Source organism: Amblyomma maculatum, chromosome 4 (assembly GCF_055883805.1).
Source record: "Amblyomma maculatum isolate TAMU_Amacu chromosome 4, ASM5588380v1, whole genome shotgun sequence".
Lineage (NCBI taxonomy): Eukaryota > Metazoa > Arthropoda > Arachnida > Ixodida > Ixodidae > Amblyomma > Amblyomma maculatum.
The window spans coordinates 56776429-56798201 of NC_139347.1; the positions used below are offsets into that span (position 1 = coordinate 56776429).

Consider the following 21773-nt stretch of genomic DNA (forward strand, 5'->3'; position numbering starts at 1 on the left):
ATCCAAATCAATAACAGAAGTATGAATGCCGACATCTTCTAAGCCTATATATACCTATACGGTGCTGGTTGGCCAGCGCGCGAGGAGTGGAAGTCATAACTTTGCGCTCGTACTGTACAGTTAGCGGTCCATACTGATAGCATAGAGATAAACTGGCAGACAAAACGACAGCAAATGTGCTGCTGCCCCGCACTTTTGTTGACGCAGCAGCAGCTCCGTTGTGTGCTTGTTGGTTGATATGGCGAAAATTCGCGGTGCTGTAATCCAATAAACCCAGCGTTAACCAAACACCGGCGCAAAGTTTTGCGGCTCGGGGTGCAACACGAACACCCCGAAGCGACGAGGCCAAGATATTCGAATGGCCTGCACAATGACCGAAAGCAGCTCACCACTAACACGGCGCAAGGGATCATCCAGACATGAGCCGTCGACTCTTCGCGCCTAGAGGACGCCGACAGCTACGAAGTCAACCCCCAGCGCAAGCTCAAAGTTCTGACTCTACGCTGCCGAACGCTTGTGTCACAGGCCCCTACGCGCGTCATATGCACAATGAACCCTGATGGGACAGTTCTGTGAAGGAACAAGAAGAAAATGGAAAAAGGGGAAGGGAGGGGGGGGGGGGGGGGGTCTTTTGTAAACCCAATGAAAGGTGCAACAAGGGCAACACAATAAGTCAGCTGGCGTCTGTTCACAGCAAGTCTCGGCTCCGAACTGAGTCTGGCGCCGCAACTCCGCAAGAACCATTCCGGGGGTATCTGAAGCCCCTGTTAATTCCAAAACTGTTTTTCGCCGCGTTTCAGGTGCTTCCTTCGATCGCAACAATCTGTGCTGACAGCGTGAAGACGGAGGTCCCCTCGCAACCGACCGCTCCATCCGGTGTGTATGCCTAGTCCGGCGCATCTACTCGTGAAAATATAGATCTGCTGGCGGTGTCTTATCTCCCACATACGCGGCCATTTCAAGCGGCGGCCAACTACGATGCACTGCTTTGATTTTTTTTTTTTTTTTTTTTTTTTTTTTACGGTGCGCGCAGCCAGTCGAATGTGTAAGTCACGCTTAAGCCGCTGACATGTTTCAATGAAACGATCCCCCCCCCCTTCCCCCGCACATACATATGAACCATCATTTAACCAGCAAATAAAAAAAATGAACGGAGAACTGACAATTTTCGAGCGAGCGTAGCTAGTGTTATCTAAATAACTTCGCCAAAAATAGTATCAATACATTCAAGGCCACTTGTTCACCGATTACAGAACAAACTCCTCTGCCAGCATCATCATTAAGCGTCACGGCGTGTAAAGATTAGAACGCATAACAGCGTATGAATTAGGCCGTAAATTTCAACCATTCTCGCACGTGTGACTAGCTGATTAACAAAAAGAGACCGTGACACTATTCTGCGGAGACTTCAATAAAGGCTTTTTTTTCTGTTAGGGTTTCAGTCCTTGTACAGTACAGCCTAACAATCGCGATTATAATTACCGCTGGTTCAATACAGCAGGAATGGTACTGCCTTCAAATACGCACGAAGGCAATGGCTCTGCGTCTAAGATACAACAAACAATCATGAACACATTACTCGATTACAGCGAATGAGCAGGCGCCATTAACTCCGGCTCGAAATCGAAAAATGCGCTTCTGATCATTATGACAACCAAAAAGCGTTGACCAAGTTTCGGCACTTCCCCGCAGCCCTGTGCAAAACAACGTGGTGACCCCAAAAGAGCAACAAAAAGTTCAGAAACGAAACCGCTGCTCCGGCGCGCGCCAATGGACTACAATTTCAGTCGATATACCATGCATCTACCGGCTGGTCTCGATTCGAAGCGTAGTGAGACAGGAGAGCTTTGAAAGTGAAACGAATGCACGCGTTCGTTTCAATCACTTGTAGCGATTTCAGAATTAGTAGTGCTAGTCACTGGGTTAGCCTTGCTCAGCTAGCCGGTAATGTGACGTGCGTCGCCTGCCTAGTCGACTCGCCTACACTTGCAGCATGGAGGCACAGGATATAAAACAGGATGTGCAACTGACACGCCTTGCAAGTATTTGCATTGCACTATTTTCGTCGCTACATGCTTACAAATATGTCTAAGATAGGACACTATCCTATAGCAACACGTCTTATAAACGTTCATTTCGCAATTATAGTGTTCAGTTCAGTCGTTCAGTCGTGTTCGACTCTTCGTGACCCTATGGACCATGTCACGCCACGCTTTCCGGTCTCTCACTATCTTCCTAACATCACATAACTTCATCTGCAGTGCCTCGAGGATGCCATCTAACCATCGCGTTCGCTGCCTACCCCTTCTCCGGAGACCCTCAACCTCTCCCAACATCAAATCTTTCTCCAGCGACTCCTCTCTTCTCATCAGATGACCAAAGTAGCTGAGCTTTAACTTTAGAATTTGACCCTCCAATGAGCAGTCAGGGTTTATGATCGACAATATCGACTGATTTGATCTTCTGGCAGTCCAAGGAACTCACAAGAGTCTTCGCCAGCACCACAATTCAAACGCGTCAATTCTTCGGCGGTCAGCCTTTTTCACAGTCCAACTCTCGCATCCATACATCACAAGTTAGCGCATCTTTATTGTTCGTTGTCCGCAGAAAGAATCATGGCGAGAGCCACAGATTACACCTCAGCATCAAGAAGCTGAAGTGTATAACAGACACCTTAAATGTTTGAACACCATTTTTGCCCGACCTTGTACTTCCGGCTGCAATGGGAAAAAATCAATTGCTACGAACCTCGAAAACTAATAAATCTATCCCCGTGGCTGTCAGGTTCGTTGTAAATTGGATAGATGCGCACAAAACGCACGCGATGCACGCTTGCCTGGCGTGCACAGCCAAAAACCATCTGCCCCATTGTCTGTCCGCTATTACTGAGGGAAAGTTTCCACCGACATACTCTAGTTCCCAATCACGCTGCTGGAAAAAATATTCAAAACGCCGAGACAAATTTTAGAAGTCTCTATAGGATGCCAGACTTGAGACTGATCAGACATGTAGATGTGATACGTGCCAACGAATGGCCGCTTCAACTTGCACATATTTTAAAAGTGAATATAACCTTCAGCTCCACAAATTTGCTCTCAGGTCGCTAGCCAACAACAAAACTTTCGAGCTTGTTTTCGCTCGCGCGTCCTGCACAAATTTGTCCCAGATTGCACATGATATAAGCGAGTACATTAGAACTCCCCATGTGTCCCTCCCTTTACAGGCTAAGATCAAATGTAAATGTTACACCGTTTACAGGTATGAGTGTCATTGTGATAAAATGCTTTATACAAGCACGCTCTGCTTTACATGTAGAAAGCCTTCCCTCTCTGGCCAAAATTAAAGGTCAGAAGAAATGTTTCAGTCTTTTTTTTTTTTTTTTTGCGATTCTGTCTCAAAGCAATCATATACCTTGTCCACATACCAAACCACTCAGAGTGCACCATTGTCATCTCCAAGATGATGATTCCAAAGAAAGCAGCTAGCCAGGTACCCAGCCGCCCTCATTTCGGTCCTTCTGACTGTGTAAAAATAGTTATTAATCTTGCTATTTAATCTGGCTGAGAAAGTCCTGATTCCTACTGAAGCATCGATGAATATAACATTGAATATAGCACAGTATGGGGTGAACTTGTTTAACGTTTGTAGATTTACATTTTAGGAACTGAGAGATACGTCTGTATGACCCGTAGAGGTGCCTCGTACTCCCCATGATATATCTGATTGATCAGGCGGATGATTTCTATAATTATCTAACTACCTTTTTTAATTATTATTTATATTCAGAAATTGAAAGCCGTCAGCTTGCTTTAAATTTTCGCACTCGGCAATGTGATTCGAAACATCGAAAGCCAAAAATGCGCATTTGAAAGCTGACTCAGTTTGGCGTTCCTGCGTTGCATATTTGCACCAGGAGGTCCCTTTCACTTCCAATGCATAATATGCAGACGTTGTTTGTATACTTGATGATGCAGAAGAAATTAGCATGACTTCAGCGTCAATTCCAAGCGCAGATATGCCGGTTCATAAATATGCGAAGTGAAAAAGCCCGAGGAATTTTCGGCGTTCAACATCTTGAACTGTGCTGCCGATTGAGACAATTTAAAAACTGGGATCACCTTCGGTGTTGATGGCCTTCAATTTTTCAGTAGAACTCTGGCCCTTAAGATAAATATAAAAAAACGTTAATGAAACGTTGATTTTGTACAATTTTCAAATTCATTATGCTTTGTAATCGTATGAATACCCACTACTGCTGTAAAATCCCCCTGCTGAAACCGCACTGACGTATCGTTCTCAGGCTTTTCGAACAAAATACATCTGAACGTAAAAAAAAAAAACGCGGTATATTTCCCGCTTAGCATTCAGTGAATCTTTTATGTAAGCTTGAGCGTACCGCTGTTACTCGGCAACGGCACTGTCACTTCCGGCAGGGCAGGATCCTGCCATGCCGAGAGTGATAGCGCGCCTACGAAGAAAAATGAAATGTCACCATGAATGCAGCCGAGGTCTGCTTCTTGCACTGTGACATTAAGTGTCCATTGGAGAACAAAATTGAACATTGGAGAACAATTGGAGTTATTGGCTGCTATAGAAGAAGCGAATGGTAAAACTGCGCCTGGACATGACAATATTCCTTATGAAGTATTCAAGAATTTAGAAGGAGCCGCAGTTGACGGCTTGTTGGATGTGGTAAATGAGGTATGGTAAGGAGGAGACATTCCACTCGGCTGGAAACACTCGGTGGTGGTAACAATACCAAAGGCTGGGAAACCTCCCACAAGTCTAGAATCTTTGCGGCCTATCTCGCTAACACCCACAATTTGCAAAATCTATGAAAAGATGATAGCCACCCGCCTGTCATGGTGGTTGGAAAGTAATAAAAAATACCATGCTCGACAAATTGGGTTCCGAACAAACCTTGGGACAGAAAATGGACTGGCTGTGCTCGCTGAAGAGGTCATACACGTGTCGCCTTATAGCCACCTAGTGCGCACTGTAGTGGCTACCGACATGGCGAAGGCATACGACAACGTGTTACATGCCAAGATTCTTAGCAACATGGAATGTATGGGCATTCCCTTGCAGGTCATAAAAGCAGTACATAATCTGCTTAAGGACAGGACGTTTTCTATCCGGATAAACGGAAAACAAATTGGCAATTACACCTCGAACAGAGGCGTGCCACAAGGGTCAGTGTTAGCACCTTTATTATTTAATATCGCACTGATCCCATTGGCGTGGAAATTAGCTAAAATACCAGAAGTGGGGTTCATGATATACGCAGATGATGTCACGATTTGGTCTGTTCATAAACAAATTGACAGACAGATTCGGCATCTGCAAGAGGCTTTAAATACCATAGATGAGTACGTGCAAAGTGCAGGCCTGGAATTATCACCTCAAAAGTCCAGTTACATTCATGTTGCCAACAAGAATGGAAGAAAACAATTGGCAACGCAAAGAGTCTCCCTAAAGATTGGAAATCAGGCACTGGAAGAGGTGGACGAGTTGAGAGTTCTTGGTCTAGAAATTCACAAATCCGGCAAAGGAACACAATGGCTTCATAAAGTGAAAAAAGTAGCTGCGACTTCCTTAAACTTGATAAAACGCATTTCGTCTAGGGGAGGAGGAGCTCGAGCGGACATGGCAAGACGTCTTGTACAATCAGTGTTACAGCCGAGGATACTATACCAGGCCCAATTCCAAAGACTCACGAGGCGGCAATGGGCAAAGTTGGAAACAATAAATAGAAACGCAATGCGCACTATCACGGCCTTACCAAAACTTACCCCTATCCCTATTCTCCAAGAGTTTGCACAGATAAATACGTTGACAGAATTAATTGAGCAACGAGAGGCAACAAGGGATATGAAGCGAAAGTACGTTACGCCCATAGCATCCTTGTACAACGAAGTGGCAGTTCGAACACCACCAATGGCTGACCCCCCTCCTTGGGAATTCACTACTATCACGACAAACAAGACCACTCGGCTTCGTCGCAAAGAAAAGCTGGCATCTCGACCTCTGGTTGATGCACTTCCAGGTACCTTAATTGCATATACGGACGCATCAATTATAGAAAATGGCGGTAGAACAGCAGCTACTAGTCCAACACACAGCGAACTAAAGGTACATAAAGAATATCTTTTAGAATACCCGGACCCGCTTGTGATGGAACTCTATGCAATCCGCGATGCTATGGAGGCCATAAATAAAATAGATTCGATAACAGAAGCCCACATCTATACAGACTCCTTAGCCGCCATAAAACAACTAAAGAAAGTGACGAAGACGCTATTTGTTACCCAGGAAATCCACGCACTCAATAAAAAAACAAAGATAAGCATCCAGATACATTGGACACAAGACAATGCTGAGAACGCTGAGCAGAGAAAAGTTGACCACCTCACACACGAAGTTCCACACACTAATGCGCCCCCCACTAGGCTCCCTTTCGATGCCCGCTCCGCTGTTTCCATTTTAGCATCCTCTTTAAGGAAAAGTACACGTGCCCTCATTCCCCCGTGTACATTCCCACTCCCTCGTAACTTAACGAGATTGGAGGAGGTTTCCCTTAGAAGGATAAGAGCTGGGGCGGCCCTTACCCCGTCGGTAAAATGCCGATGGGAATCGCAAGCTGAAATCGGACCAACAACATGCCCAAAGTGTTCCACACCAGCTGCAGAAGTGGATGTTCGCCATCTGCTATGGACTTGTGCAGGGACAAGGGAATCAAGGGCAAAGATTCTGCGCGAAGTGGGTCTAACCACAACAAGGGAAGATGACTTTTCTAAATGGCTCACCGACAACGCTAAGAGCGGGAGCCTGCTCCGGTTCCTCACGGAAAACCATTTACATGAGTTTATATAATATGTCTTATGGCAAGTTTGCGTACAAAAAAAAAAAAAAAAAAAAGAGAGAACAAAAGGATACAGATCTCGCTACTGGCAGTGGCACGGCCTCAGAGCATATCTCAGAGCTGTTGGTGTTGCTTCAAAAATGCTACTGCGACCAGGAAGCTGAACCGTGTAATGTATGGCAAACGGATAAGAATTAATTGTTCGCTCTGTAACACTGAATTGTGCTCTGCAGGCAATGAGGATATATCAGATAAAAATTTAAAGTTTCCTGCATTTCTTCGGCATTGCAGGCATGTAGAGAATTGGTAGATGCGTGAACAGAATTACAAATCCTGGACATATAAGGTTTACAGATTATCATGATTCACGAACGCCTAAAGGTAGTAAATCTTTGCATACAAAGTTCAAGCGAGTACACTAAATAAATGTCAAATTATTCTACCCGACTATGTCATCGCGCGCTCACCAAAATTTGTGATTGTTTACATATACTCTAGTATTAAATATTCCTTGAGTAGGCCTCCTGAATCTCTGGCCGCTGGAACTTTAATTTGATATAATGGGCTAGGAAATGCAGTCAGTGCAATAATAGTGCCACGAAACACTGAAAGCTTTATATTTCTTATTTTCAAAAGCCACCGATATGCGGCCTTATCATCGCGATTGTGGCGTACGAAACTATTTGTGTTTGTTTGTTTCTTTTTTTAGGTTTGGTATCCTGAGACATTGCTTTATCATTTTCTTAGTCGCGAAAGATGCCCCGAGTCATATCTCGAATGTGTCCAGCCACTCATGTCTGTCTCCAGGCAGTTCCATTTTGTCCTGGTCATCTTTGAGGCTTTATCCATATATTTCTTCGCTAACTTTAAATGGAGTGCTAAGGAGCGCTGCGGGCATGCTTAAGCAAGCGACGAGCACGCTTTCTGCTATCACCGGCTCCGAATTGCTTTTTTTTTTTTGTTTAGAGCGCAAGTAAGCCGAATAAAGAGTTCATTTAATTCAACACCAATACCTTTGCTGCTTTCGGCATTGTCGCCAGCATTTGACATTACAACGAGTCTATGCACTGGTTCTACAATAAATAAGGGGGAAACTATTTTTTTCTTTTTTTCAGTTTCTATCGTATATTATATGCCGCGCATTACAGGAGTAAAAGGCTTGCGATGTTCGCGATATCATTTTGCATACAATTGCTTCCTACGGCCTCAACTGAGCAAACGTATCGACTTGCAAGTGCACGCGCTGTAAGCAACCGAAAGTGGTAGTGCTGAAATATGTCTTCCTTTCGACGGAAAGAAGCAGGAGTCTCGGCATTGATAAAAAATGTCTCTTGGGCTTGAAATTCATTTTCCATTCAACTTTTCATGGTTGCTGCTATTAAAACGAAACGCGAGACTAAATAGGGGCGATGAAAACGAGCGCGCTCGCTCAAACGTGCTAACGTCCATGAAACGAACAATTTAGTCACACCTCGTGAGTTTCTCTATATTTGCGCAGTTTTCCGTATTTTTGTCTCCACGCTCAGCTAAGAAAGAACACTAGCTGGACCTCCTACTAACCGTCCCTGGTTTCCTTGATATTTTCGTTAGTGATTTGAGTTCTGTTCTCGCTGTCTGTTTTTGGACTCCATATTACCTTATGTCTTATAACCCCTGGCTGGACGAATTTATTACAGTTCTGTAGTGAAACGCCGACACTAATGAATGTTTTACTGATCTGCATTCCTTCTAACTGCTATAAAAACAGTGACCGCATGCGGGAGCCAATCATAAAGTTCTACCTCGGAAGCTACAGGTTTTATATGAAACAGATAAAGGTAAGCAGGTGGAGCTTGCTAGAACACGCATACGAAAACAGTAGTTTTTGTGGCCGATGGAATTGTCGCCTCGATCGACGCCACTAGTGCCACTCAAGTAGGTTGATTCTCAGGAGAGGCTGCAGAAATAAAGATATTACGAAAAACAGGCCGGGTTCACCAATTTGAACAAAGTCGCTTTTAGTGCTGTATGACACATCCGATAACTATACTGCGATATTCTCTAAATAAAAAAATAACATTATCCCGCACTCTGAACAAAAAAAGAAAAACTTGAAATATCTGCGCCCCTCAGACCTCGCGACGAACGATTACCACTGCCCTTGTTACACGGGCAGGGTTAACCATGGTAAAAGCGTAACCGCGGTTACGCTGTGTCATCTCACAGTTGATGCTTCTAAGCGAGTTGCTTAGCCCCCCATGAAGTCCAGGTTATGAGATTTAACCTTCCTAAGTGATTCAGGCTATGGAAAGGCAGTAGTGGGGGGCTCTGGACAATTTGGACCACTTAGAGTTCTTCATAACGTGCACTAACATCGAGTAGTATCTGAACACCGTGTATTTCGCCTCCATAGAACCGCAGTTCCCACGGCCGATAACGGCTCCGGATCTCCCGCCTAATTATTTCCTGTCTCAACTATTGAGCAAGTGCGGCGTGTTACGACCAAGCATCCGCATTTGCGCGCTCTATTGTTCGCCTGTGGGCATGGATAAGTGCTGTGATTATGTGGTGATGGTCCAATGGCTCTAAGTGAGCCTGTTTCCAGGAATCCTGTTTTGTAAGCCTGTTTTGCTTTGTGGACACTCTGCAAATGCCAAATTGACCCCGCCAAGAGAACGTCTGGAAAAACACAAAGAAACGTCCCCCTGCGGGAAATGCAGGAAGTGCTTTCTTTCTTTTGTTCACCCTTCCAGTCGATAAGCCCTATCGTCCAGTGAGGAATGCCTACTTTCCAAAGGAGACGACAGAGTGACATGTCCGCTGACGTGCAGGACAAGAAAGGAGCATGACGCATACAGCCATTAAGTGATTTCCCAGGAATGCAGGAAAGATTTGCAATTGTCGAAAACGGACAATGCTGGGAGCGGATGCGGCGCCACGTGCACTCGGGTTTCTGAGAAGTAAAACCACTTGTCAGAACCAGCCTGTGGTTTCTTTGCTGAAGAATAGAAATGTACCTCCTCTCCTCGCCGTTCCCAAGCTTTTCCCGCCAACAAGTGATCACGCCCAACGAATGAATGCCGGACCAGTCAGTGCTTCAGACCATCAGTGCAGTGATGTGTTCGATTGGATGCCGATACCTGAGGGGCGTGCCCTGGATTTGGTTGGTCAGCATCTTCAGAGAGGGGCTGGACATAGGGGGTTTTAAGGACGCTGCAGAGCACGAAATGTCGCTCTGAGCCCTGGGTAAACGGCTCATCCAGTCGCTTCTCGCTATGAACTCTTAACGCTTGCCATTTTGCTGATGTACCCTTCTTTTTCGTGTAAATAATCTTGTAAATAAGTTTCCTCAAAGTGCCATTAAACCTGCTTGTACATATTTCACCAACTTCGAAGATTCAGTCCTTCTTCAACCCGGAGTCTCTGCACGCTACCAAGTGAAGGCCGGGTCGACATAGCCCCAGCGTCACGACAACTGGTGGCAGCGGTGGGATCTGAATCTACAAGCCACAACATCTGGTGATTGGAGGTGGATCTGAAGCTGCAAGCCACAGCATCTTGTGATCGGAGGTGGCACCTCAAGCAACAAGCAGGAGCAACAATCGGCCAACAAGAGGGCAGCTCGGAACATCGATCGCATGTGTGGGTGAGTGCTTGGCTTTTCTTCTGATGTGGACCAGGTTCTAGAACAGGGTTAGATTTTAGAACTGGTAAAAAAAGTGTTGAAACGCCTTTAGGTTTGGTAGTTTGCACTGTTGTTTTGGAAGTAGCCGACACTCGGAGCGATCATGGACCTACAAAGGCTGCAGAAACCGGAACTGTTGCAATTGTGTGAGGAATTGGGAATTGATACAAGTGGTTTGGCACGGAAACCTTTGATTATAAAGGCAATCACAGATTTGGGAGCCGATGATGAGGAGCTCAGTGAAGCATGGAACCTCATCGCCCAAAAAAAGGAGGAGCAGCTCAGACAGCAGAAAGAGCGGGAAAAAGAGGAAAAGAGGCGTGAGCGTGAACTTGAGAGGGAAAAAGAGGAAAGGGAGCGCGAACGTGAGAGGGAAAAAGAGGAAAGGGAGCACGAACGTGAGAAGCGTGAAAGAGAAGCAAAAAAACTGGACCAAGAAATTGAGCTCCGGAAATTAGAACTAGAGTTGAGCAAGAGGTCGGGCAATTGTCCCCAGCTAGCGGTACCTCTTCTCAACAAGGAGGCAGATTTCAAGATGTCAAAGTACATGCAGCCATATGTGATATCAGGGGATATCGGTCTGTATCTGGCTAACTTTGAGCGAACCTGCGAAAAACTGTCCTTCCAGCGAGACACTTGGTCTCAGAGATTATTGACGGTTCTGCCCTGCGAGGCAGCGGAGGTTGTCGCGCGGCTAAGCAAGGAGGACGCGGACAACTACGAGAAGGTCAAAGCTTGCCTTCTGAGAAAGTATAGGCTTAGCGCCGAGGCGTTCAGACAACGTTTTCGGAAAGCTACTAAGTCCAGGGACGAGAGTTACCCTGAATTCCTGTACAATTTAAGAGTTAATTTGGGCGAGTGGCTAAAGAGCACTGATTCCTACAGTGATAGGGACGCTGTAGTCGAGAGAATTCTTTTGGAGCAGTTTTATAACTGCCTCCCAGAAAAAGAAAGAAATTGGTTACAGGACCGAGGCGACATTAAGTCGGCAACTGAAGCTGCCGAACTCATTGAGGACTATGCTTCGCGCCGACAATTCAGCAACCCAGTAGTGGTTAGGCCCCGCAATTCCAAGTCGAGTGTGAATAACCGTCAGAAAAGGCACTTTGCTAGATTTGCAAACGAAGAAAGGAAGGCTTCTTCAGGCAAACGCCCTAGAAAGGACGGCAGTGAGAAAAGTGGGGAAGTGACCAACGCGCAGAACACAAAGAATAAGCTTGAGGCTAGGAAGCCGCTCACATGCTTTAGGTGTAATGAGCAGGGTCACATTGCCGTCAACTGCCGGAAAGAAAAGATTGCTTTCTCGTATGTCAGGGACTGCGATGAAAATATGCAGCTTTTAGAACCCTACCTGCATGACCTAGTAGTCAACGGGAAGCCTTGCAAGGTACTGCGCGATTCGGCCGCAACGATGGATGTTGTCCATCCGGCGTATGTGTCGCCTTCCGACTATACAGGACAGTGTGCATGGATCCGACAGGTAGTTGAGGAACAGAGTGTGTGCTTGCCGATCGCGAACGTGGTCATCGAGGGCCCTTTCGGCGAATTAACAACCGAGGCTGCCGTTTCAGGAAAGCTTCTTAAGTGCTATCCGTATTTGTTCTCCAACAAATCGGACATGCTACTGCGAAAGAGGGGCATCCTTTTCGGAGACAGAGTTGTGCAAGCCTTAACACGTTCAAAGGCGCGAGAACTAGCTACACTGCTCATTCCAGAAAAAGCCACAGCGGAGGAAACGGCAGTTAAAACAGTGGTCGATGCGGAAGATAGCGGGTCAGAAAACTTTGAGAGCGAGGCATCTCAGATAAGTCAACTTGAAAGTGAGCTTGATGAGACGCGGAATGAGGACGTTCTTGAGAGTAACCTCTTGCCGCCAGTGTCTAGTAATCTCACGATACTTTTAAGTGGAACCCGAGAGGACTTAGCTATGGAGCAAGCCGTGGTAAATCTAACGTTAAACTTTCCCGAGGAGATGGGGGACAACTTGATTTGCCTCAGCGAAAAAGGAAGCAACGCTCAGGAGCTTCTCAAAAAGACGGAGCAGAGAGGAGAACTAAAGAAATCCCAGCTGTTCGATCTGGGCGAGATAATAACAGAGTTTGAGGCCTGCTTCGTGGACAGGCCAGGCAGGACTGATTTGACTGAGCACGATATTGAGCTGACTTCAGACGTGCCAGTGCGATCAAGGTGCTACCGATTTTCTCCAAGGCAAAGAGAAATTCTGGATAGGGAAGTAACTCGCATGCTGGAATTGGGAGTAATAAAACCCTCGGAAAGCGATTATGCTTCGCCTATGATCTTAGTAGAAGCTCCAGGTAAAGACCCTAGGCCTGTGGTAGACTACCGAAAGCTAAATTCTCTCACCAGGGATCAAGTGTATCCTATTCCGAATATTGAGGAGAGAGTAGAACAGGTCAGTAGAGCGGCATATGTGACTACGCTGGACCTTACTCGAGGATACTGGCAAGTACCGCTCACTGAACGCGCCAGCAGATACGCGGCTTTCGTCACTCCGACGGGCAGCTACCAGCCAACAATGATGAGTTTCGGGCTCAAAAATGCTCCATTTTGTTTTTCCCGACTCATGGATAGGGTTTTAAAGGGGTGTGAAACATTCGCGGTGCCTTATTTAGATGACCTTGCGGTTTTTTCCGACTCATGGGCCGACCATATGGTACATCTAAGAGCTGTACTGAGCCTTTTGCGTCAAGCTGGACTAACCGTAAAGGCCGAGAAATGTTGCCTGGCAAGGGCGACCGTGGACTACTTGGGTCACAATGTAGGTCAAGGTTTCAGGAAACCCAGCGAGATTAAGATTTCTGCGGTAGCAGACTACCCGCGGCCGAGCACGAAGACGGAAATTCGGGCATTCTTAGGGCTGGCGGGATACTACAACCACTACATCCCTAACTATTCATCTTTGGCTAGCCCTCTGACCGACGCTCTCCGCAAGACAGAACCGACAAATGTAGTCTGGGACGAACAAAAGGAAGCCTCCTTCGTAAACCTGAAGGCTGTGCTGATTAGCCGTCCGGTATTGCGAGCTCCAGACTATGACCGACAATTCACGGTCCAGTGTGATGCCAGTGATCGAGGGCTAGGTGCTGTTCTCTGCCAGAGAGATGACGACGGTAATGAGCACCCGGTGCTCTACCTGAGCAGAAAACTGAGTTCTAGAGAGAGGGCTTATTGCGCGTCAGAGAAAGAGTGCGCTTGCATTGTATGGGCCATTCAAAAATTGCAGTGCTATCTTGGAGGGGCCAAATTCACCGTAGAGACGGACCATTGTCCCCTGGCTTGGCTGCAAACTGCGACATCGAAGAACAGTCGCCTTCTTAGGTGGAGCTTGATTTTACAGCAGTACCATTTTGAAATAAGATACAAAAAGGGGAAGTTAAATGGGAATGCGGACGCGCTTAGCCGCTGTTTCTAAGCGGTCCGAGGTGTTCCTCACCATGTATCCAAATTGATAATCAGGTTTTTATTTTTTTTCTCGTGCGCTTGTATATGTGTGACTATGTAAAGCAGCACGTTTGGTTTTCTAGGAATACGTGGGTCCTGAACGTCTTGAGAGTGGGCTTTTCTCGAACAACAATGGCAGTTTTCTTTTGGCCTGGTCTCTTCAGACGGGAGCCGAGTGCTTGCTTCGACATGTGGTTGAGTTTCAGACAGCTCGAGCAATTTGGCCTACGACAATCAAGACAACGCGACAAGCAACAGCGAGCTTCAAGCGTTCACGTGCAGGCCATTAAGTCGTCTCTTCATGCAGCAGCTGGGACTGCTGCCCTCCGAGACTCTTCTGGCGGGGGAGGAGGCTGTTACGACCAAGCATCCGCATTTGCGCGCTCTATTGTTCGCCTGTGGGCATGGATAAGTGCTGTGATTATGTGGTGATGGTCCAATGGCTCTAAGTGAGCCTGTTTCCAGGAATCCTGTTTTGTAAGCCTGTTTTGCTTTGTGGACACTCTGCAAATGCCAAATTGACCCCGCCAAGAGAACGTCTGGAAAAACACAAAGAAACGTCCCCCTGCGGGAAATGCAGGAAGTGCTTTCTTTCTTTTGTTCACCCTTCCAGTCGATAAGCCCTATCGTCCAGTGAGGAATGCCTACTTTCCAAAGGAGACGACAGAGTGACATGTCCGCTGACGTGCAGGACAAGAAAGGAGCGTGACGCATACAGCCATTAAGTGATTTCCCAGGAATGCAGGAAAGATTTGCAATTGTCGAAAACGGACAATGCTGGGAGCGGATGCGGCGCCACGTGCACTCGGGTTTCTGAGAAGTAAAACCACTTGTCAGAACCAGCCTGTGGTTTCTTTGCTGAAGAATAGAAATGTACCTCCTCTCCTCGCCGTTCCCAAGCTTTTCCCGCCAACAAGTGATCACGCCCAACGAATGAATGCCGGACCAGTCAGTGCTTCAGACCATCAGTGCAGTGATGTGTTCGATTGGATGCCGATACCTGAGGGGCGTGCCCTGGATTTGGTTGGTCAGCATCTTCAGAGAGGGGCTGGACATAGGGGGTTTTAAGGACGCTGCAGAGCACGAAATGTCGCTCTGAGCCCTGGGTAAACGGCTCATCCAGTCGCTTCTCGCTATGAACTCTTAACGCTTGCCATTTTGCTGATGTACCCTTCTTTTTCGTGTAAATAATCTTGTAAATAAGTTTCCTCAAAGTGCCATTAAACCTGCTTGTACATATTTCACCAACTTCGAAGATTCAGTCCTTCTTCAACCCGGAGTCTCTGCACGCTACCAAGTGAAGGCCGGGTCGACATAGCCCCAGCGTCACGACAGGCGGGTGAAGGTCAAAAAATAACCACCTTAGCATATAGTTTTTTTTTTTTTTTCGCTCAGATGTCAAAGACGCTGAAAAGAACGTGGCGACTTTTGGTAATGTGACCAAGATGGGCCCTTGATCGATATGGCAGCCACAAACAACACTTCGCGCCCAAGAAAAAAGCGATGACTGGATTTTTCCTGTCCAGTTGTCCGCCGATGCCGATAAACAAGGCATGGTATTTATCAGATTAGTTCGAATATCGAGACCTAGAAGCCGGCAACCATCTTATCTTATCAATGGCTCATCACAATCTTTGCTGTCGACCTTATAAAGCAATGACTCCCATGTGCGCTACGGAAAGTTACAGCGTCACTATTGGACCTTGCTCCGAGTTTGTCAGCTTTAGGCCGCACAGGCGGCAGGTAAGAAAAGAAGCCGCAGATCACGCAACGCAGCACGGTGGCGCCTCTGCCTCTACCCTACTCCATATCAGAGCATCCGCTCAACAATCGCCACAGATATCTGTGCGTAAGATTATAAGGTCTGATAAGGCAGTTTCGCAGCGTGACGAAATCGAAACAGAACGGAAGCGACGGAGACTGGACAGACGGAGTAAAACACATGCGGAGTGCCTGATCCCCGCTGCGCTCTGCATTGCACTGATAACGAACCAACTTTAGGCCGCACTCATAGTGAGAAGTTGTTGAAGAGGTTGGCTACCGCTTTCGGCAAGGCACTGGCGAAATGAAATTGCAAATCGTGTCCACGCGCCAGCAATTTCATGCATTCGACCAGGCCTGAGCCACTGTCATGCCTTGTCTCCCTAGTTGAACGCAACGAATTGATTTCACGGAGCGAAACAGCGCTGAGGTTTCAGGCATGTCGTAGTGGGAACCACATCGGAACCACATCGGAATCTTCAGCCTGCGCTGGCATCTCAAGCTCATGGGCACTTTTTAGTATCATCACCATGAAAATGCGGCCTCCGTGACCGAGATTGATATTCGCGATTTCAGGGGCCGTGGCGGGGATTTTATCCCGCGACTAAGCCCATCAGCACGAAAAGAAAAACGAAACAGTGTTTTTGGGGGGTTTTCGCAGGCGCGTGGCAGACCCTTATCTTCAGCCTTGTATGTATGTATGTATGTATGTATGTATGTATGTATGTATGTATGTATGTATGTATGTATGTATGTATGTATGTATGTATGTATGTATGTATATGTATGTATGTATATGTATGTATGTATGTATGTATGTATGTATGTATGTATGTATGTATGATGTATGTAATCTGGGCAAAACAGGAAATTTCTGAGCGAGAAAGCTTTGTCGGTTGTTCCGCCTTCCCATTTGCAATCACGGCGCGCGAGGAAGCCCGTGTCAGCGACAGGGGCAAGGTCAGCGCAGCTGGTGTCAGCTAAGCGGGGCAACATGTCCGCACACACAAAGCATAGCGTACAGACGCATCACGTTGCCACGTGCGGGGAGCAACGATAGTAGTCATTCAATGCCCTGGTCAATTCAATATTCCTTCCCCTGCTGCCCTACGCTGAGTTTATTTTATTCCGTTACGATGACGGTAAAGATTACATCGATGTTATAGAACAGACATCGTTCGCCGCGACGTCGTGCCCCATTACAAAAGGGTACAACACGACCGCATCTCGCTGAAAATCATGCATCTGTCGATTTCGGCTTCAATGAAACATGTTGCAAGTGGCTCTGCTCAGTGTTCTCTAGTCTTGTACGGCGTTGCGTGCCCCGAAGCTGGTTCGTACATATGCTTCGCGTCTGCACGGCTTGATGTCTGAGTCCTCGGCGATGTTCGCCTCATTCTGGTAACGGATCCTGTTCCGTTTCCTCCAGCTCGACCTACCGGAATAGCGTGGAAAATTATTTAGCGTAGATGCGCGCATATTCGCGTCAACTTCGGCGCGCCGCTTATTGTTTCACTCTCGCCCTTTCTCGCAGCTCAGCGCCGCTCCAGATAACCGCGGGTGCTGAGGAGGCAGCTGGTGTACGCGCACGGGCGCGAACTACAGGCCGAGATCCGTCAGGCATGCGCAAGGCAGCAAACAATGCATGCACAGCTGTAGCCGCCACCGCGCGCTTTCCGGTCCACCGCACCGCAGGTGGCAGCGAGATAGCGAAGAAAAACAAACAAACAAGGTGCTCACCCGAGGAGTTACGGCTGTTGGTTGCTGTTTCTGACTTTGTAGGCGTCGTCGCCTGCAGTCAGGCCTCTTTCGAAGGGGCGTCGCCGAATAAGGTTGCGGCGGCTGCGTCAATGAGACGGAACTGAAGCGTGGTATGTCGGCCGATCAGGAGGGGATGCCTTGTGCTCGCTACTGTCGCCGTCTCAGCAGATAAGTGCCGCGCTGCACACGGGCCTCAGGTCGCTGCACCCGGCTCCCAAGGAGTCGCATGGAGAGCACGCGTCTCCGTGCCGTGCGCGGACACGAATTGCTGCCGCCACCGGACCCTTGCCTCCGCCATCGAGGGCGCGCAGCTTTGCGCACGGACTGCCGAGGACGATTGCACGCCGTACTCACAGCACGGTACTAGACGGGGAGGAGGCTGAAGCGTGGGCACCATGAAGAATTCTTCGATTAAGAAGAGCGAACGAGGGCGAAGGAAAACACAGAAGCCGCGCATGTGGAACAAAGAAGCAGTGCAGCTGCAAAAACAAAGCGCCAATAGGAAAGCGCGATACATACAAGGCGCTTTTCGCATCACCTGTACTCTAGAAGCATGCGCGCCACTGACAGAAGTTGAACGAAGCGCACGTTTTGAGTAGACGGTGCGGTTTATGATGTGTGTAAAACCGCCATTATAACCATCTCAACCAGGATACGGCAACCGTAACGTCCTGTCATAACCGAGTGCTTAGCAGTTGTTTAATTATCCCCCGATATGACAGAGGCTAAGCTGTTTATAACAATGTTTTTGGTCATTTTTCTCTTTTTTTTGAGCGTATGTGATTGATCGCGGTGCCCTGATGACGAAAGTCGAGGCACACGACGTGAAGGACCAGAGATGTACGAAAGAAAACGTTACCAAATGCGTCAACAGGTCGCGGAAATTATTCTGGAGCCCTCTACTATGGCCTGCGTTACCGCCTACAGAGCTGCACGGGCATCGAAAAACCGATCAGTTAATATTTATTCATGTCCCATTGATTCACGCGACGGACTGCTAGCCAGACTGGTCAGGTTCGCGTCGGACCAGCAGTTACTTATTTCTGCATTTGTAAGATATAAAGTAGGGAAATTTTGAATGGATAAACAGCATCGGCCAACTGCCGTGATATCATGGTTAATTCCCTTGCACACGGTACTGCGACAACTCAGCCCCTCGGCAGGTACCAGAGGATCAACTACTGACTAAACGCGACGTCATTACGTGAGTTTCCCGCTGGCTAGGCATAGACCTTAATTATTGCCCAGAAGAGAGATGCCACGTGAAGTCTAATCTGTGGGCGGAGACGGGTCCATTACCTGAACCCGCTTTACTCCGCCCAGCAACTATAAATCGCTCTAAGATGTAACCAGATATGAGAAGCCGACCCCCGGTCAATCGTCACTATATTGTCACGGACAACAGGGCTAGACGTGACTAAGACGACGGGACGAAGCTGAACCAGCAGGCAAAGTTCCGCGCACAGCACGCGAGACAACTTCGGCGTCCTTTTCTTCCAGGTGCCACCTGAGAACATCAGGGACACCAGGTGGCAATATGTAGCTATACTTCGGTGACAGCAAAATGCTAGGCATAAGATTTGTTTAAGCGATGAATATTGATCTCCGCAGAGTTGTCTCATGACTACCTAATGATGTAATTCGTAGGTCGTTTATTAAGCTTGAGTATCATTGATAAGCTAATCAAGGTTCGCCCTGTAATAGCAAAATTATATTGGGGTACGTTCTTCTCGTTCCCTGTCCTATCCGTTCGTTTTTGCTTCATTATTCTCAGAGCGACGGTTACAGGTGGTGGAAGGGAATACAAGCGACTGCGTGGAGTGGAGTCCCATTCTGGTCCCCGCCTGGCCAGCTGTACGTCGTGCTGGCGAACACAGCACTGCGGTAATTGTAACTAACAGCATGGCGAAGAACACCGTCTAATCAATCCGCTTGTCACCACCTGTGCCAACCTTCCGGTTTCCAAGGGGTGATAAGCAGATAAAACGTGGACCTTCGCCATGCCACCAAAAGCAGAGTGTCAAACCGAAAGTGGGACGTCACTTGGTCCGAAATCGGTCCTAAATTCGTCCACATGGCGATGCAGTTTTAATGCAGGTAGATTCGCTCTATAGGTCGAGGCTTCTCCCAAGAAGGGACAACTTCATGTGTATTCTGCTAGAGTCGCTGCACTGGTGCATCCTAAATTGTGCAGCACAGATATTCAGCGCGAGCTGTTCGGAGGCTGCATTTGTTTTTTGCGATATCTTATCGGTGTTGAGTTAGTGCAGAGGGAGTTCAGCTCAGCCCGTACATAATCCCTGTACCACCCTTAAGCACGTCTTCGGATAGCCTCCAACCCCGAAATATTACTACGAAAGATAGTTCTTCGAGATAACCGGGGCAGATTCCGGTTTCGGGGCGTTACGAAAGTCAACCGTGCATCCATGTACAGCGCAGGTGAAAGGGAGAGGAGGGGGCGTATAAATTAATGCAGGTGCGTGGTTAGACAGTCACTGCTTAGGGACCTGAGCATCAATCAAAATACTGCGACTGTGCGGCGAGTATAGAGTGAGCCACATGATGCATGCCATTGTCAGCAGTTATCGTAAAAAAGTGGAGCTGCAGCTTTCGCAGAGAGACAAAGCAATTGGCGATTCGCCGCACTGCCGCCCTGTTTTCTGTCTGCAGACCCTGTCCTCTATACTTGGCCTGCATAGCTGTTGCAAAAGCGGCTGCACAGGTGTTCCTGCGAAGCGTCAACACACGGATATAAAAGGGAGAACAAAATTAAATAGCCGAAGGGAAAAATAAATAGTGACAGTGCTTTCTGCGTTGAGGGAACGTGTGTTTTTGTAATGCAGAATAAGCACGCAAAGAGAACGCACCCGTTCTATCATATGCATCTGCGGCGTAAGTTGAAGTGCTAGCTCAGAGCGTAGAGGACACGAACGCCCATTCCGAAACTGCGCAGTATATTGTCCGACCATTCGTCTATAGACCATGCGTCCATTATGAAATGGGGACGAATGTGGTTTGGCGTTTGGCATTTAACATCGGAAAGCGTCTCAGGTCATTAGGGACGCGGTTGTGGAGGGAGAGAGGTACCGCAAATACTTGCGCAAACGCACTAATCCGTAAGCCACTGCCCTCGGAGCAAGGCTACTTGTGAAGCAGCTGAATATATATCAATGCATTGCCGAGGTAACGGCAAGTCCCGCAGTAAGAGCAAAACCTGTGCAGCACAGCTTTCTGACGATGTTCAAATATCGTGTTTATCGGGAAAGCGAGAAGAAAGACAATTACTAAGCCAAAATTATTTGTTTTTCTTTGCGCTTCCACTATCGATGGTAAACCAACTCGCCCGAACGCGGTCGTCGTTAAAATTTTGGAAAAAATTATCTGCATATTTTTTTAGTTGCGCCAGTAAGTATTTCGCTGTTTTAAAAGCAGCTCAGGGGGCTTCCCTTTTCTCATTATTACAATTTGCTAATAAAAGCTGTATATACAACCAGATATTCGCCGTTTTATATACGGAGTCGGAACGCCTGTTGGCACCCATCAGTATCATGCACGAGTGCTTAAAATACTGTGTATTCTTATTCGTGACTTCGCTTCCTTTTTTAGGAAATTATTTTCAGGCAAAATGGAGTGCTCCCGAAAGAAGCTATACTTCCTAAGAAAGCAAATCTATGCGCCCAAACCCTTCATACAGCCTCTAAGCTGTACGTGGGTGGAGTCTGAGCATGCACATGTCGCGCGCATACTAAGCATACCTTATCAGGGCACTTTATTTACCACTTCCGCCGCGCGACCTTATCGCCTTCGGTTCATGACAGTAGTCTCTGTGCAATCAATCACACGCAGTAATCTCGCAGCAGTTATCTCACACATGCGCCCGATATACTACCCTGATATAATTGACGCGAGGTAGGTCGCACTACCCTTCCAAGATGACCGCGATTGTTCACGAAAAATGGGCATATGCGAGATAACTCTCTTCACGGGATAAACCAAACAACAAAAAAATTACAAGGGTTCAACGCTGCTGAACCAAATATTGAGCGAAAGCATTGGCTGCGGGTGATCGAGCGTTCTTCTTCTTCTCTTTTTCTTCTTCCCCAGACCACATATAAATTAACGTGGATGCCAGGGTCCCAGCAGGCTGATTCTGACATAGCCGTTCGACGCTGACGCTGACGTCGAATTTGATATACGCGGTGAGTGGTAGCCACAGCGCTAGCTTGTAGGCTATGCGAAGTATGGTAGCGAGTTGCTTGAAGT

At 47.4% G+C, this 21773-nt stretch overlaps 1 protein-coding gene across 1 annotated transcript in view; it reads right to left on the reverse strand.

The window, feature by feature from the left end:
* The window catches only part of LOC146191115 (proton-coupled zinc antiporter SLC30A2-like), a 95418-nt gene extending 77467 nt beyond the window's left edge, over positions 1–17951 (reverse strand). Inside the window, exon 1 of the mRNA XM_084601594.1 lies at positions 17490–17951. The gene's annotated coding sequence lies outside the window, so the exon portion shown is untranslated. The remainder of the gene's footprint in view (positions 1–17489) is intronic.
* Positions 17952–21773: the final 3822 nt, after the last annotated feature.